This window comes from Bos javanicus, chromosome 9 (genome assembly GCF_032452875.1).
Source record: "Bos javanicus breed banteng chromosome 9, ARS-OSU_banteng_1.0, whole genome shotgun sequence".
NCBI classification, from domain to species: domain Eukaryota; kingdom Metazoa; phylum Chordata; class Mammalia; order Artiodactyla; family Bovidae; genus Bos; species Bos javanicus.
Window position 1 is genome coordinate 28,683,024 of NC_083876.1, and position 18,110 is coordinate 28,701,133.

The window sequence follows — 18,110 nt, forward strand, 5'->3', positions numbered from 1 at the left end:
GTGGGTTGCCATTTCCTTCTCCAGGGGATCTTCCCGACCTGGTGATGGAACCCAGGTCTCCTGTGTTGCAGGCAGACGGATGCTTTACCCTCTAAGCCATCAAGGAAGTTCCTATGATAAAGAACCTGTTTGCTAATGCATGAGACATAAGAGACATGGGTTTGATCCGTGGGGCAGGAAGATTCCCCTGGAGAAGGGCATGGCAATCCACTCCAGTATTCTTGCCTGGAGAATCCCATGGACAGAGGAGTCTGGTGGGCTACAATTCATAGGGTTGCAAGGAGTTGGACACATGCACTTACAGATTCATAAGATCAGAGATGTGTGCAGTAAGATTAGATGATCATCATAATTTAAAAATTAACTCATAACTTCTAACATAAGGAATCTCAGTGTCTCTAAAATTTTCTCTTAGTATATTAGAAAATATACATTTTATCAGAACTCCAGTAACATTTTCATAACAACAGTGGAAACAGTGTCAGACTTTATTTTGGGGGGCTCCAGAATCACTGCAGATGGTGACTGCAGCCATGAAATTAAAAGACGCTTGCTCCTTGGAAGGAAAGTTATGACCAACCTAGATAGCATATTCAAAAGCAGAGACATTACTTTGCCAACAAAGGTCTGTCTAGTCAAGGCTGTGGTTTTTCCAGTAGTCATGTATAGATGTGATACTTGGACTGTGAAGAAAGCTGAGTGTGGAAGAATTGATGCTTTTAAACTGTGGTGTTGGAGAAGACTCTTGAGAGTCCCTTGGACTGCAAGGAGATCCAACCAGTCCATTCTGAAGGAGATCAGCCCTGGGATTTCTTTGGAAGGAATGATGCTAAAGCTGAAACTCCAGTACTTTGGCCACCTCATGCGAAGAGCTAACTCATTGGAAAAGACTCTGATGCTGGGAGGGATTGGGGGCAGGAGGAAAAGGGGACGACAGAGGATGAGATGGCTGGATGGCATCACCCTCGATGGACATGAGTCTGGGTGAACTCCGGGAGTTGGTGATGGACAAGGAGGCCTGGCGTGCTGCGATTCATGTGGTCGCAAAGAGTCGGACAAGACTGAGCGACTGAACTGAACTGAACTGAATTGTATTATTCATAGTAGATATTTATTGTGATCCTGGACTACTCAGTAACTATGAATAAATATAATTCATGCTAAGTTGTCTTATAAAACAAGTTGGTTCTTCTTTGATTTAGGGCAAACTCTAACATCACTGAGAATTTAGGGTGGGTGGAATCTTATATAAAAAGAAGCCTGGGGTATTTGAACTTGAAAACTAACCACTTAGAAGTTTCCGTGAGAACTGAGAATTTAAACTTAACCCAATTGGGACACTTTTGGGGGGTAATTTTCCTTATACTGTTCATGAGTTAGAAAAGCTGTAAAAATTAACATTAGCCCATAAATCTAAGGCCAATCCCAAGAAAAATATATATTCCTTAATTTAAAATATCTTAAGAGTTGAAATATAATCTTTGGCATTATCAGTTCACTGGGTTTCTTGAACTAGATGCTTTAGCCCTGATTCTGTTTATTAGATACAGTGCCAGATAAAATGTTAAAATAAGTAAAGCCTATCCCCTTTCTGCAACTTTCCTTCCTTTCCAGCCATTTGGTTCTCTTATGAGCCGTGAGTAGATTTTCTAACACCCTGACCCTCTCCATAACTTCTCGTGCATCTTATGAGCCGTGAGTAGATTTTCTAACACCCTGACCCTCTCCATAACTTCTCGTGCATCTTATGAGCCTTGAGTAGATTTTCTAACGCCCTGACCCTCTCCATAACTTCTCGTGCATCTTATGAGCCTTGAGTAGATTTTCTAACGCCCTGATCCCGTCTAACGCCCTGACCCTCTCCATAACTTCTCGTGCATCTTATGAGCCTTGAGTAGATTTTCTAACGCCCTGACCCTCTCCATAACTTCTCGTGCATCTTATGAGCCGTGAGTAGATTTTCTAACGCCCTGACCCTCTCCATAACTTCTCGTGCATCTTATGAGCACTCTTGGAGGTCAGCATTTGGGGAGTAGGGCAGAGTAACTGACATTGTGGAAGAGATTTTTAGGAAGATAATAATGTCTCTAGGTTCGATTTTAAGCACCATTCTGATGTCTGGGAGGGGACATCTTCCTCTAAAAATCAGGCTTTACCATTATCAACTAATGGATAGGCATAAGATGAATCCTTTTTTGCAGTTTTTATTAATAAAAAAGGAAGAGAGCGATTTGGAAAGAAAGGAGTGACTGCAATCAATCACCTTAAAGATTTATCAGACAAAACCCCTGCTTTTCTGCTTCCAGTCTACTTAATAAAGATTCCTTTCCTTAAGTAAAAAGGAAGACTTTGATATATAATTCTGGGTTGACAAATTTTTTTCCCCCAATAGTTTAAAGGAGTTACTGTGCTTTGTCCTATGTAGAAAATAAGTCTCTTACACTATGTTTTTAAGATTTTCTCTTTACCAGTGATTTTAAGTAATTTTATTATGATGTCTGTGGTATAGTTTCTTTCCTGTTTTATGCACTTGAGCCCCATTGCGTGGGATGATTTGGGAGAATGGCATTGAAACATGTATAATATCATATATGAAATGAGTTGCCAGTCCAGGTTTGATGCACGATACTGGATGCTTGGGGCTGGTGCACTGGGTCGACCCACAGGGATGGTATAGCGAGGGAGGAGGGAGGAGGGTCCATGATGGGGAACACGTGTATACCTGTGGCGGATTCATGTTGATATATGGCAAAACCAGTACAATATTGTAAAGTTAAAAAATAAAATAAAAATTTTAAAAAAAGATAAAAAAGCCCCATTGCATTTCTTGGGTTGGAAGCATTACATCCATTTCTTCAAATACCCCTTCTTGAGGATTCCAGCTCATAAGCAGATTAACTCACACGCTCCGTCTGCTTAAAGTTGTCCCACAGATCATTGGTGTTCATTTGGTTTTGGGCTTTTTCCTCTCTGTGTTTGTTTGAATAATTCTGTTATTGTGTCTTCAAGCTCACTGATTTGTTTTGTTCTGTAGTGTTTAATTTGTTAATTCTATACAATGTTTGTTTCATCTCAGATATTAGATTTTTCATCTCGGTGTGATCTCAGTTTTTTCATGTCTTCCATGTCTCTACATAATATGCTCAATCCTTCCTGTACTTTCATAAGCACGTGGGATATAGCTACAATGCATTGTGTAACATCAGTTCAGTTCAGTTCAGTCTCTCAGTCATGTCCGACTCTTTGCGACCCCATGAATCGCAGCACGCCAGGCCTCCCTGTCCATCACCATCTCCCTGAGTTCACTCAAACTCACATCCATCGAGTTGGTGGTGCCATCCAGCCATCTCATCCTCTGTCGCCCCCTTTTCCTCCTGCCCCCAATCCCTCCCAGCATCAGAGTAATTAATTCCCGTCTGTCAGTTTTTGATTGTTTCTATTGATTGCTTTTTCTCTTCACCGTCAGTCATATGTCCATGCATCTGTGCATACCTGGTAATTTTTAACTGGATGCCAGATATTACGATTTTGCCTTATTGAATGGGTGATGGATATTTTTGTGTTCTTATTCATATTCTTGAACTTTGTTCTTGACCATAGTTAGGTTACTTGGAGAGTTTATCCTTTTGAGGCTTCCCATTAAGTTTTATGAAGTAGGATTAAAAAGAAACCATTAGACTAGGACTGTATTATGCTCCACTACTGAAGTAATAACTTTTGGGGTCTACCTAATGTCTGTTGAATTATGACAAAAACCCCATGCTTAGGAACACAAACTACTCTCAGCTCTGTGTGAGTGTTGGCAATTGGTCTTTGTACTTTGCAGTTGGTTCTTGTTTCCCTACATGAGTAAACTGATTTGTACCCAGCTGAAGACTTGAGGGGACCTTCTGGAGATTTCAGGAGCTTTCTCTGTGAAGTTCTGTCTGCACAGACTTTGCCCTACAACTTCTAGGTGTCCTGGCTCCCTACATGGTCAGTTCCATTTCCTCAGCTCCAAGAGATGACCAGACTCGGCATGAGTGCCCCTCCCTGCACCACCGCCTGGAGTCTCTCTGCAGACTGAGCTGAGGGAATCATAGTGCTTACCTTATCTGTTTCCTCTTTCTCAGGGATCACCATCCTTTGGTGCCTGTTATTCATTATCTGAAAAACCTTGTCCCGTGCACTTCATCTGCTCTTATAGTTGTTTCAGGAAGGAGAGTAAATGCGGTCCCTGTTAACTCCATCCAAACTAGACGCGGAAGTCCATTTAGTAATTTGTTTTTGCTTTTTAGCTTCAGTTGTTTTGTTTTTCACATAAATCCTTTTCCAAAAAGCATGTAGTAATAGTTCACTGCACACCATGCACTTTTAATAAATGTCCTGGATTGAATGAAATAAATCTTAAACAGGGGCAGAAGCAAGATGACTAAGGGAACGTCCTCGTTTGGGACATGTCGGAGTGAAACCACTGTGCTGCTGCTGTGGCTCTAAGACCTACCACCTTCGGAAGTCAACTTGTGGCAAATGTGGCTACCCTGCTAAGTGTAAGAGAAAGTGTAACCGGAGTGCTAAAGCTAAAAGACAGAATACCACTGGGACTGATTGAATGGGGCACCTAAAAATTGTATACCGCAGATTTAGGCATGGATTCCATGAAGGAATAACACCTAAACCCAAGAGGGCAGCTGTTGCAGCATCCAGTTCGTCTTAAGAATTTCAATGAATAAATGTGCAATAAATATTCTGGATTTTTAAATATTTAAAAAAAGAAAAAGGGGAAATTCTGTCCACCTACATTTTGCTCAGAGGAGGCTTTTCTGGAGAATTTAGTGGAGGAGGACACAATTCTGAGATAACCAGTTCTATTCTCTACTCTGTTCCTGATGACTTCTGTGGCCTTAACTTTTTATGCCAAAATTTTCATATAAAAGAGTAATGAATGTTGGCCTTCCTGTCTAAAATTAAGAAAAGTGGTTTTTTGTGTGTGTGTTAAAGTCAAACAAGGATAGTCTTAACTAGGATTATATTGAAATTCTTTCTATAAAGCCTTTGAAGTACTTTTAACAAATTGTGAATGTTGTCTGTCTGTAAATTATTTATTATTAATAGAGGAACTGATTCCAAGTCATACTCCAGATATCACCTGATAGTCACCATTAATAGCAACACTGAGGCTATGTCTCAAGGGGAACAAATAAAAAATTATTTCTCAGGTAAATGGTAATATTATTCTCAGCTTTTACATTAACTTAATGATTTAATGGGTCCTTACTAATAAATGTTCCCATTTTTCCACACGCATTTTGGCAGTTATTTATAAATTGCTTATACAAATATCTGCTTCATTTCAAAAGAAAATTAAAAACATATAAACTTACATTCAACTCTTTTCCAGCCCTTCCCCTGGTTCATGTCATGCCATCTAGGGCATCCAGATAAAATTAAATAGCACAGATACAGGAAAGAATTCTGTATATACCCCAGAATCAATGTGCACAAATCTGTAAACATGGTTGGCTTGATATATTAGAAGATTTAGATTCATTCCAGCAAACAAATTCAGTAAAGGGATGATTTATAGCCAAAAATATTATCCTGGCACTCTATACCTTTGCCATCAATACTTTGTGCCTGTGAAAGTTCATGAGAGAAAGTGACCTCCAAACATTCTTATATTTCAAATCCAAACTTTCTTAGGTTTCAGATAAAAAATATTGACCTTGCATGACCTTAAATATCAGAATTATGTACCTCATTGTTGTGGTAGATTCCCAGAATTCATACCATCAGTGAACTTGTTAGACATGTAAGATCTCAGACCCCACCTTGACCTACTAAGTTACAATGTGCATTTAACAAAGAGTCCCAAGTCATTCCTAAACACATTAGATTTTAATAAGCACTTCTGTTTATCACCTTGCATCTTTAAGCTCAGTCGTTCAACCCGAGGTTTTACTGTAGATAAACTGCACTTTTCTTGCTCTGAGACATCGTATCTTTTGTCATTGTACAACAATCTGAATCCTAGTGCTGAAGTGAATCTGACTTCTGTGATAACAAATGGAACTTATCTGTAAAGTTTCCGGTGAGTGAGTGAGGTTCTGTGGAAAGCCATTCTTTCCTGAGAATGTGTTTCAGATCTCTTGATTCTGAAATGTTAGACACTGTATATGACTATACAGTATTAAAATTGTGACTCCTTCGTGATTCTTTCAATGATTAGAATTTTCCAAAATTTACTTAAGCCCCTAACTTAAAATAGGTTTTTATTGTTCTGATGGAAAGGTTGGATATAGTTGTTCAAAACCCCAGTCATTATAGTAGAAATTTAGATGAAGAAAGGATGCCAGAAATTAGTCAGTTTTCCTGTTTTAGACCACCCCCTCTTGCTTTTAAGGGAAATAATTTGTGATAAAAATTTATGTTATTTATCCTTGGTTTAACTGATATCCTGTAAGCTTCCAAAAAGAATTTATTATTTGAGAAGACTTCTCTGTAAAATAAAGCTGCTGCTGCTGCTGCTGCTGCTAAGTCGCCTCAGTCGTGTCCGACTCTGTGCGACCCCATAGACAGCAGCCCAACAGGCTCCCCCGTCCCTGGGATTCTCCAGGCAAGAACACTGGAGTGGGTTGCCATTTCCTTCTCCAAAATAAAGCTAGATTTCTGTAAAAATGTGTGTGCTTAGTCGCTCAGTCATGTCGGACTCTTTGCAGTCCCATAGATTGTAGCCCACTAGGCTCCCTGTCTGTGGGATTCTCCAGGCAAGAATACTGGAGTGAGTAGCCATTCCCTTCTCCAGGAGATGTCCCCAACCCAGAGATCAAACCCAGGTCCCCTGCATTGCAGGTGGATTCTTTACCATCTGAGCCACCAGGGAAGCCCAAAAAATGTGTAAAGGGACTGAAATAAACATATCAACCACTTTACCGTGTTTACTGAGATTAAACATTAAATTTGGTTTTTCACCTCTTGGAAGTTAAAATAAAAAATATAAATGAAACAAACTATAAAGCAGGTTAGCTTTTGCAACCCCGTGTATAGAATCCTGGTTGGGGATATTACAGTTGTGTCCAACTCTTGCGACCCCATGGACTATAGCCTGCCAGGTTCCTCTGTCCATGGAATTCTCCAGGCAAGAACACTGGAGTGGGTTGCCATTTCCTTCTCCAGGGGTATAGAATCCTTGTTGGGGATATTAATAACAATATAGTTCATTTTTCTTTTTAAAACCTTTATATAGATGATCAATTTTGAACCAAACTTTTATCTGAAAGGTTACATTTCTTCAGTTAAATGAAAGATGCTTAAATTTAGTTCAATGTCGTTCTATTGGATAAAGTCTAATAGTATGCGCTGAAGAACTGATGCTTTTGAACTGTGGTGTTGGAGAAGACTCTTGAGAGTCCCTTGGACTGCAAGGAGATCCAACCAGTCCATTCTGAAGGAGATCAGCCCTGGGATTTCTTTGGAAGGAATGATGCTAAAGCTGAAACTCCAGTCCTTTGGCCACCTCATGCGAAGAGTTGACTTGGAAAAGACTGATGCTGGGAGGGATTGGGGGCAGGAGGAGAAGGGGATGACAGAGGATGAGATGGCTGAATGGCATCACTGACTCGATGGACGTGAGTCTGAGTGAACTCCGGAGTTGGTGATGGATAGGGAGGCCTGGCGTGCTGCAATTCATGGGGTCGCAAAGAGTCGGACACGACTGAGCGACTGAACTGGACTGAACTGACTGATCCACACCTCATTGGCTAAATCCCAAATAAATGAAACTGGTAGGAACAAAGGTAGGGTTTAATTTTTTACAACATAAAATTTTAAAACTTTGACTTCCTAATGTTTGATAAAGTTAGATCTACCTGGTCAAAACCTTCTGGTTATCATGAAATAACTGGTAATATGAGAGTAAAGTGCTTTTGCTCGATAAAAATATTTAGTTCTTCCCTAGATGAAGCCATTTTGAGAACCAATAGTTTTCTTGTACACTTACTTGTGTTGACTTACTTTATGACAGTGTTGGTATGAAGACTAGAAAAAGAATACAGAATCCTCGACTTGGATTTCAACTACCGTCTTGACAATTATTTTCAATACTTTTTAATTTACAGACAGTTACTTTACAAAGAATGCTGAAGAGACAGTTTTTGTTTCTAGTAAAAGAAGCAGGGGAAATCAGTCTATCAATGCAAAAAAGTAGAGTATATACGTCAATCCTAATCTCCCAATTTGTCCCATCCCCATCCCTGGCTGTGTCCACATGCTCATTCTCTACATCTGCATCTCTATTCCTGCCCTGGAACTAGGTTCATCTGTACCTTTTTTCTAGATTCCACATACATGCATTAGTATATGAGACTTGTTTTACTCTTTCTGACTTATTTCACTCTGCATAACAGATTTTAGGTTCATCCTCATCTCTACAAATGGCACAGTTTTGTTCCTTTTTATGGCTGAGTTATATTCCATTGTACATAGGTACCACATTTTCTTTATCCATTTATCCAATCCATTTTTTTTTTATTAAAGTAAAGCTCCTGATAGATATAGCCATGAGGGGAAAGGGCAGTACTAAAGGAGGCACATAGCTATGGAATGGTTTACCACCAGCAGATCCTCTTCATGATTTTACCCACTTCAGTCTGTTTTCTCCCCCAGCCCTCGTCCACACTTATCATCTGTGAGCAGAGGACAGCCCTTATGGCAGAACAGTGAGTGATCATCATGTCCCACTGTCACCTCAGTGACACCTTCTGTCTCTCCCTTCATTTCTCCTTGGTCCAGCTAAACCAAGAAAAAGGTGTGATTGTTCTACTCTTACCCAAAGCCCAAAAGGCTAACCTTGAGGATTAAATTATCATATCTTTTGTGCCTGTCTTCATCCAGCTAACTAAAGAGCTAGATGATCTACACTTTGTTTTGTAGGACACTGATAAAAGGCTATCATTTTACTGTCTGCCTACATTTCTAAACTTCCACTGGAAAAGGAAAATGTAACTCTTGCTCTAGCTTACTGAGCCCTGCTAAGCTAAGTGCTTCTGTATTAGTCACTCCGCTAAAACAATCTGTGAGGTATGCAGTGTTACTGGCTTTAACAAAAGAGTAAACTGAGGTATAGATAGGTTAAATAAAACTTACCCAAGATCTTACAGTGATCTTGGGAGTGGAAGCAGCAGAATCAGGTTTCAAAACGTAGGTGTGACTAAGCACTAAGCCTGTGATCTTGACCTCTACACTACATAAACTTCCCACAAACAAAGCTCACAAAGCATCACTGTGAATCACTTTGATGTAAGATATCTATTCATGAAGCTCTTTCTGAATAAGGCTTCATTTTAAGACATGTTTGCTAGTAGTAGGCTCAGAGCTCAGAAAGCTAAATATTTTAATTAGACACCACTTGTCTTTACCAATAACTTAACATTTTTATATACTTCACTGTTTCTTCTTAATTATTAATATATGTCTAAATACCCCCTCTTTTCTCCTGCTATTGATTTTTACACATTTCTTCTGATTTTCACTGATGTCAAAACATACATAATGATTAAGAGTAGAAACAACAAAAGATTTTTCAGAATAGTCAAAGCTTGGAAATTCTGATCTTTGTTTCAGAGAATAGTGAATATTTGAGGATCACTTACCTAGAGTTGAAAAAATTGGTTTCTTATTATTAACTATTTGTTGACAAAAGCATGCTCAGTGGCTCAGTGTAGCCATCTTCTTTCATTACGGCTCCTTTACTCTTTATAATTTTCTTTCCTATAATCATTAAATATCAGTATCTTATTTATGTTATCTCTTTCATAGAACTCGAGCTGGCCTGGAATGACAACCGCTTCTGCATATTCTGTATTCTTTCCTAGCCCCTAGTGTAAAGGAATGTCAGAACAGAGGCACATTAAGGTTTTATTGGATAATACTGCTATTAAACATCTTTTTTCACATTACATGAAAAAAACTCATGAATATATCCTGTGTTTTACAGATTTTAAGGACTTCCAAGGTGGCACTAGTGGTATAGAACCTGTTTGCCAATGCAGCGAAAGTAAGAGACGAGGGTTCAATCCCTGGAGGAGGGTATGGCAACCTACTGCAGTATTATTGCCTAGAGAATCTTATGGACAGAGGAGCCTAGTGGGCTATATTCCATAGGGTTGCAAAGAGTCAGACATGACTGAAGCAACCTAGCACACAAATTTTAAACTTGGAGATGAAATCAAGATAACTATTAAGCTGCCTTCTACTTTTAGTCTCATCTTCTCCATAGATAACTGTGTCTATCAAAAATTTAACATTTATTTCCCACCCTTTGTTAATGCTGTATGTCAAATGGATCCAGTATAGCTATACATATTATTTTTCATGTGTCTATGTGTTTTATATACCGTAGATATTCTTCAGCTTTCATTTTTTCTTGTACAACGTCTTAGAATTCTGTTGCTATAACCAAACATAGATATCAATATGTTGTCATTCAGTCTCTAAGTCTTATCTGACTCTTTAAGACCCCACTGACTGTAGCCTGCCAAGCTCCTCTGTCCATAGGGTTTTCAGGCAAGAATACTAGAGTCTATTACCATTTCCTTCTCTAGGGGATCTTCTCAGATCAGGGATCGAACCCACATCTCCTGCATTGGCAGGTAGATTCTTTACCCCTGAAACACCTGGAAGGCCCCAGACATAGGTATGGCTTGTTCTTTTTAACTGTCGCATAATATTTCATAAAATAAAAATATCAAGAGTCATTTAACCACCTACCATATAGAAAACATTTGACTTCTTTTCAGGATTTTATTATTATTAAGATAAATGAAATAAACATTTGCTTTTGCATATCTTATATACATGTATCTTATATAAGTACTGAGTATATATATGCATATATATATGTATCTTATATACATACTGAGAAGTAGAATTTCTGGGTTATGGCATATGTCTTGCTGTAAGAGATATTTCCATAGTAGGAAGTTATATTATGGTCAGTCTAGGTTCAGGTATAGAAGTAAGAACCTCCTCAATCCTGGGGTCAAAAGTTGTAAAGAGTCTATCAATTTAACAGCAGTTGTATTATTACAATGGAAAACATATTGAGAATCAAAGGAAATGGATACTGACTCCCCTCTGCATCTAATTATAATTATACAGCCTTTCCAGACTTGAATTTCCTCAACTACAGTGTTACAATGGGATAGGGCTAGATGATTTATTTCTTAGGAATGTTCCAGACCTACATGGCATTTTTCTGGTCTTCATTTATTCATTCATTCAGTAAGCATAAACAAGGCATATATAAGAATCTACAATGTTTCTGTAAGGACTTGGCAAGAAACAATATCAGGAAACAAGACAATGTGTAAACAGATAGGTATCATTCAAATAAATGTATCTAGCCCACAAAATGTGTGTTTTCCAAAAAAAATGATAGGAGCAAGAGTACGAAAGATAAATATGTATCATTTATTTGCTTTTTTTTGGTCCAGATTTTCCCCTAAGTACAAGTCCTCTCATCTGCTACAACTTCCAACAGTGTGTAGTTCATGTGCTGCGCTGTGATTAGCTGCTCAGTCCTGTCCGACTCTTTGCAACCCCATGGACTGTAGCCCGCCAGGCTTCCCTGTCAAGGAGATTCTCCAGGCAAGAATACTGGAGTGGGTTGCCATGCCGTGCACCAAGGGATCTTCCCAACCCAGGGATCGAACCCAAGTCTTCCGCATTGCAGGCAGATTATTTACCATCTGAGCCACCAGGGAAGCCCGTGTGTAGTTCATAAAGTGAAAGTGAAAGTGAAGTCGCTCAGTCGTGTCCAACTCTGTGCGAACCCATAGACGGCCTCCCACCGGGCTCCCCCGTCCCTGGGATTCTCCAGGCAAGAACACTGGAGTGGGTTGCCATTTCCTTCTCCAATGCATTAAAGTGAAAAGTGAATAAAGAAGGGATCGAGAAGGAAAAAGTGTGGGAGAAGGCCTTCCTTGAGAAGAGAATTAATGAATTTAATACTTGTTAAAGACTAAAAAGAAAAATATAGCTGTTTTAATGCAGTTTTTAAAGATTCCTGTCTTTCAGCACTGAACCTGTACATCTCTTTATTTTAACTTTCTTTGAAGTTGTGGTAGCTTCAAAGGCAAAAGGACACAAAAAAGATGAGTCAAAACACAGACAGTGTAATTTATAACATTGAATTATCAGCCCACTGGGAGGTCAGCTAGAAATCAATTACATAAAGTATAGTTATATTAAAATGACCTAGAGGTGTGGGATGGGGACAGTGAGAGGAAAGTTTAAGAGGGAGGGTATATATACATGTAGCCTGATGGCTGGTTCACTTCGTTCAGCAGAAACTGACACAACATTGTAAAGCAGTTACATTCCAATAACAATTAATAAAATTAAAAAATGAGGAAAAAATATGATGGTAACAAGACAGCATTTAATAATTTTTCACAAACAATGAGAAACCTAACCAGGACAGAATCATAAGTTTCTGTCAGTGCTCCATAGATCAATTTACTTTTAGTTCAGACAGTTCGAAACTTACCCACCCAAAGTGGAAAATTGAAACCCTCTCCAAGTAGGTGATTTCAAAGCATGATTTCACTCTCCCTTTGTCAATAACATCAATTTGATTAAGTGTAATTCATTTTAGAGGACGTTTATCACGCGCTAGGTTGGTGGTTTAGTCGCTAAGTCGTGTCCGACTCTTGCAACCCCATGAATTGTAGCCCACCAGGCTCCTCTGTCCGTGGGATTCTCCAGGCAAGAATACTGGAGTGGGTTGCCATTTCCTTCTTCAGGGGCCTTCCTAACCCAGGAATCTAACCCGGACCTCCTACATTGGAGGCAGATTCTTTACCAACTGAGTCATGAGGCATTCTAGTAAATGCTAGGGACATAAACATGGCAAACTTGATCCCTGCCAAAAAGAGTTTGCCTTCCATTGGAAATATTTCAAAGTTCTGAAATCTCAAAGCCAGAGTAATTTGAGTGTGCCACCTTTAATCAAAGAAAAACAAAGAGGGAGAGAGAAAAACGTTACTTACATATTTTGTGAGAACTTACCGTGATTGGTTCCAGGACACTCTACCACCAGCACCAACCTGCTTGAATACCAGAATCCAGAGATGCTCAATTCCCTTTTAGAAAACAGTGTTCCCACAGTAGCCAAGGTCCCGCTTCCACAGATTCAAGCAACCACATTGAGTTAATGTGCAGATGTGGAACCTAAGGATGAGGAAAGCAATTGTGCTTACATAATTTAATTTTACTTCTATCGACTTAACTTTCTTTAGCTGGGAGATAGGGAGAGAATTAATAATCTGTGGCCCTTTTCAGCTTTAACCTGACAACTGAGTCAGCCTTTAGGCTTCCAGTTGTTGTGTAGAAGAGTAGCAGATAAAGTAACCAGTTCAGTGAAAGCCATGTCAAGTTAAAAAAGGAGTTCAATTATTCAGTAGACCATCTGCTGCTCTTTGTATATCTTACCTCACTGTATTGGGTAAGTATGTTCCCACTGGTCATAACACTTTACAGGTAATGTATTTAATGGATTTTAATGTTCTAGACCTATGGTAAATTCACCAGATAACTCATACTTAATTTCAACCTTCCATTTTTTAAATCTTTTCTTATTAGACTGAAGCCACTTTTCTGACCATGAACAAATAATATGGTAACTGTAATTAACATTTTTTGGTTCTGTTACTTTTTAAAATTTTACATAAACCTCCATGGTATAAAGATTAATCATATCTAAGATAGGAGATATTTCTACTTAATAATTTTACATCTTTTTTCTAAATGTAGAATGTAGAAAAAAATCCAGTAGATCTTTCATCAGTGTATCACAGGCCTCTAACTTGCTACTGGGCTATTTATTTATTGAATTCATTTATGCAAAACCAAAACACCTGGTTAGAATTCTATTCATGGTCAGTTAGTCTAAGATTAATTATAATTTCCAAATGATACAACTTTGTACTAACATATTTAACCTCTGGTTTGTAGATATAAATTTTAACTAATGCATTTGATATCCCATGAGATGAGGAAAAAAATGATACTTATTTGAGGAAAAATGTAGCAATAAAGTGAAGATACTGCCTTAAAATCTTGTACATGTAACCATTCTTACATTCTTCCCATTCTCAGTATATTTCCTTTCTGATTGGGTTCTAAACATTTTAATTAGGTTTTCTTTTATACTTACTGTCAGCCTATACTTCAAATAGCCACTCGCCTCACTCACAGTCATTAATGATGTATAATCTCTTAAGGCTAAGATTAGATCCATTCAGCCTTAATTCTATATATACTTTGTATGTTAAGTGGTTCTTCATACACCAGACTTACAAAGGATTCCTCTCAAATCATCTGTCTCCATCTCTTCCAAGTCTAGTGCTGTGCCCGGCAACATACACTCATCATCCAAAAGCTTAACTCTGTAGACATGTAAAGGCAGCACAGATATTTCAAAGCATAAATTTAATGTCTTACCAGGGCAGGAGTGGTGATACCAGAGCTTCTTAGATCACTTCCAACGGGACTGCCATCTGGTCTGTCATCTCTCAATCTTTTGAAGGATATTCTAACAAAAGAAATTCATGTGTGTTTAGTCACTTCAGTCATGTCCAACTCTTTGCACATGTAGCCCACCAGGCTCCTCTGTCCATGGGATCCTCCAGGCAAGAATACTGGAGTAGGTTTCCATGCCCTTCTCTAGGGGATCTTCCCAACCCAGAGATTGAACCTGAGTCTCTTAAATCTCCTGCATTTGCCAGCAAGTTCTTTATGCTTCCCTGGTGTCTCAGTGATAAAAGAATCTGCCTGTAGTGTGGGAGACCCAGGTTCGATTCCTGGATCAGGGAAGATCCCCTGGAGAAGGGCATGGCAACCCACTCCAGTATTCTTGCCTGGAGAATCCCCAAGGACAGAGGAGCCTGGTGGGCTACAGCCCATGGGGTCGCAAAGAGTGACTAAGCACTCAAGAAAGGTTTTAACTTACCTGACATTCCCCCTAGTGTCAGACTCAGTACACTCATAATTTCTAAGGAGAGGGCCAAGGGGCAGGGTAATAGTACCACTAGAAAATAGGTAAGGCCTTCCCTCATTCCTCTGTGACTTCCCAAATTAGACTCTCCCATACTGCAAAGACTGGGGAAGGCAATGGCACCCCACTCTAGTACTCCTGCCTGAAAAATCCCAAGGATGGAGGAGCCTGGTAGGCTGCAATCCATGGGGTCGCTGAGGGTCAGACAGGACTGAGTGACTTCACTTTCACTTTACCCTTTCATGCATTGGAGAAGGAAATGGCAACCCACTCCAGTGTTCTTGCCTGGAGAATCCCAGGGACGGGGAGCCTGGTGGGCTGCCGTCTATGGGGTCACACAGAGTCGGACACGACTGAAGTGACTTAGCAGCAGCAGCAGCAGCAGCATACTGCAAAGACACTAGATATTAACCCTCTAGCTCTCCATCCAAATGAAACATTCAAGTCTTGTCCTAGTCAAAGTCTGATAAGCCTTAAGTGTTAGTCGCTCAGGTGTGTCTGACTCTGTGACCCCAAGGAATGTAGCCCACCAGGTTCCTCTGTTCATGCAATTCTCCAGGCAAGAATACTGGAGTGGGTAGTCATTCCCTTCTCCAGGGGATCTTCCCTGACCCAGGGATCGAACCCAGGTCTTCTGCATTGCAGGCAGATTCTTTACCACTTCCCTGAGCCATCAGGGGAGCCCAGGGACTTAGTAGTAGTGCTACAAGGAAAAAAGTTTCAAAACTAGTAAAGCACTATTGTAAATATGGAGTTGTTTGGTGCCAAGAATTTGATTCTTAGGCAAAACTAATTAAAATTATCCTAAAACATATGATCACAGAAAGCTTCCATTCATAAGATAATGAAAAGCCTTACAGTTATCTTTTCGCTCTGTTCTCCCTGGTTTCAGAGGAGCATAAGGAACTGTTTACCTCTGAAGTCAAGAGACATAATTTAAATTTCAGTCCATGATTTTCTTCCTTCCAGTTTTATCACAATATAATTGACATACAGCTCTAACTTTAAGGTGTCCAGGGTGACGGTCTGACGTACATATATCATGGAATGATTACCACGATACGTTTAGGGTACCTCCGTCATCACATGCAGATACAAAAAAAAAAGGAAACGATATTTTCTCTTCAGATGAGAATTCTCAGGGTTTGCTTCTTAACAAGTTTCATGTGTAAAATACAGTTATTGTGTTCTACATTATATCCCTAATTTTATAAATAGAAATCTGTATCTGTTGGTTACTTTCATCTAGTTCCTCTCTCGCCACCTAACACCTCTGGTAACTACAAACCTGATCTCTTATTCTATGAGTTTGTTGGTTGGTTGGTATGCTTGTTTTTGAAGTATAAATGACCTACAGCACTCTGTTAGTTACTGGTACACAACATAGTGATTTGATATTTCTACACATTTCAAAGTCAACATCATGGTAAGTCTAGTTACCATCTGCCACATACAAAGATAGTGCATTATTATTATTGACTGTATTCCCCACCCTCTTCATCTCATACCTATGACTCATTTATTTTATAACTGGGATTCTTTACCTCTTAATCTCCCTCACCTATTTCTCTCATTCCTCCCCCCAAGATAATGAAAAAATGAATTTAATCTATGAAAATAAACTAATTCAGATGGATTATTATAACTGTTATTAATATTATTATCATCTTGATTAATGATGCTCATTACAGTTGCTAGAAGAAAACTGAAAAAACACCTCAGGATTATAACCAGAATGCATATATGTGTGTGAGTGTGTGTATATTTTTTTAAGTAAATGGTAGGCAGGGGTGTGGTGCTACAGTAGCACCCAAGGAAAAGCAGCAAAGATTCAGTGGAATAACTTGGTAAACAAATAAAAATGTTGAAGAGGTATTTTCAGAGAATCATTTGTGAAAAATTGTATTCTGCAAGGTAAATTCTGAGTGTCATTTTTAATGTTTCCTATTAGTTTACTACTTATTCATTATTCGGAGAAGGCAATGGCACCCCATTCCAGTACTCTTGCCCAGAAAATCCCATGGACAGAGGAGCCTGGTGGGCTGCATGCAGTCCATGGGGTCACTAAGAGTCTGAGCGACTTCACTTTCACTTTTCCTTTTCATGCATTAGAGAAGGAAATGGCAACCCACTCCAGTGTTCTTGCCTGGAGAATCCCAGGGACAGGGAGCCTGGTGGGCTGCACAGAGTCAGACACGACTGAAGCGACTTAGCAGCAGCAGCAGCAGCATGTCATTATTGGAATACAAACCCTCAATTCTAGGAATAATTGAATATTACTATTAAGGAAGTAAGTCTTTCCATAGAATTGCTTTGGCATGCCTGTTTTACCATTTGCTGTCTGAATAATGTAGATGCTACTGATATTTCTGATTTCTGAAGTATATTTTTAAATAAAATTATGAGTGAATGAAAGTCACTCTGTCGTGTCTGACTCTGTGACCCAAGGGACTGTAGCCCACCCTCTGTCCATGGGATTACCCAGGCAAGAATACTGAAGTGGGTTGCCATTCCCTTCTCTAGGGGATCTTCCCAACCCAGGAATCTAACTGGGGTCTCCTGCATTGCAGCCAGATTCTTTACCACCTGAGCTGCCAGGGAAGCCGAAATTATGAGAGACTCTTCTAATTTGTTCAAAATAATCCTCACCAAAGTTTATTTTGTTTGATTTCTAGTGTATTATGCAATGAAATCAAGCAGCCCTTGTAATCAGTCTGTTTGAGAGAAATGGCAAAGAGGAAAAGAATACATTCGTGATGTAAGTGCTTTTCTATTTTGATTGCTAAGACTATTATATATCTCATGTATCTTCATATTACATAGTATTAATCATTTTGTTTGATTTCTAGTGTATTATGCAATGAAATCAAGCAGCCCTGGTAATCAGTCTGTTTGAGAGAAATGGCAAAGAGGAAAATAATACATTCATGATGTAAGTGCTTTTCTATTTTGATTGCTAAGACTATTATATATCTCATGTATCTTCATATTACATAGTATTAATCAATACTCAGTAGATGATTATGAAATCAAAAATTATATCATACTCCACATCCACACCCACTGCCAACTCTGC

At 39.1% G+C, this 18,110-nt stretch overlaps 1 long non-coding RNA gene and 1 pseudogene across 1 annotated transcript in view; one reads left to right on the forward strand and one right to left on the reverse strand.

Moving 5' to 3' along the window:
• The first annotated feature begins 3,603 nt into the window (after positions 1-3,603).
• On the forward strand, positions 3,604-7,061 carry LOC133253771 (large ribosomal subunit protein eL37-like; annotated as a pseudogene).
• Positions 7,062-11,434: 4,373 nt separating this feature from the next.
• LOC133253773 (uncharacterized) overlaps positions 11,435-18,110 on the reverse strand; it is a 68,598-nt gene continuing 61,922 nt past the window's right edge. Inside the window, exons 3-4 of the long non-coding RNA XR_009738421.1 lie at positions 14,482-14,572; positions 11,435-13,209 (exon numbers count right to left, since the gene is read on the reverse strand). This is a non-coding gene — a long non-coding RNA (uncharacterized LOC133253773). The remainder of the gene's footprint in view (positions 13,210-14,481; positions 14,573-18,110) is intronic.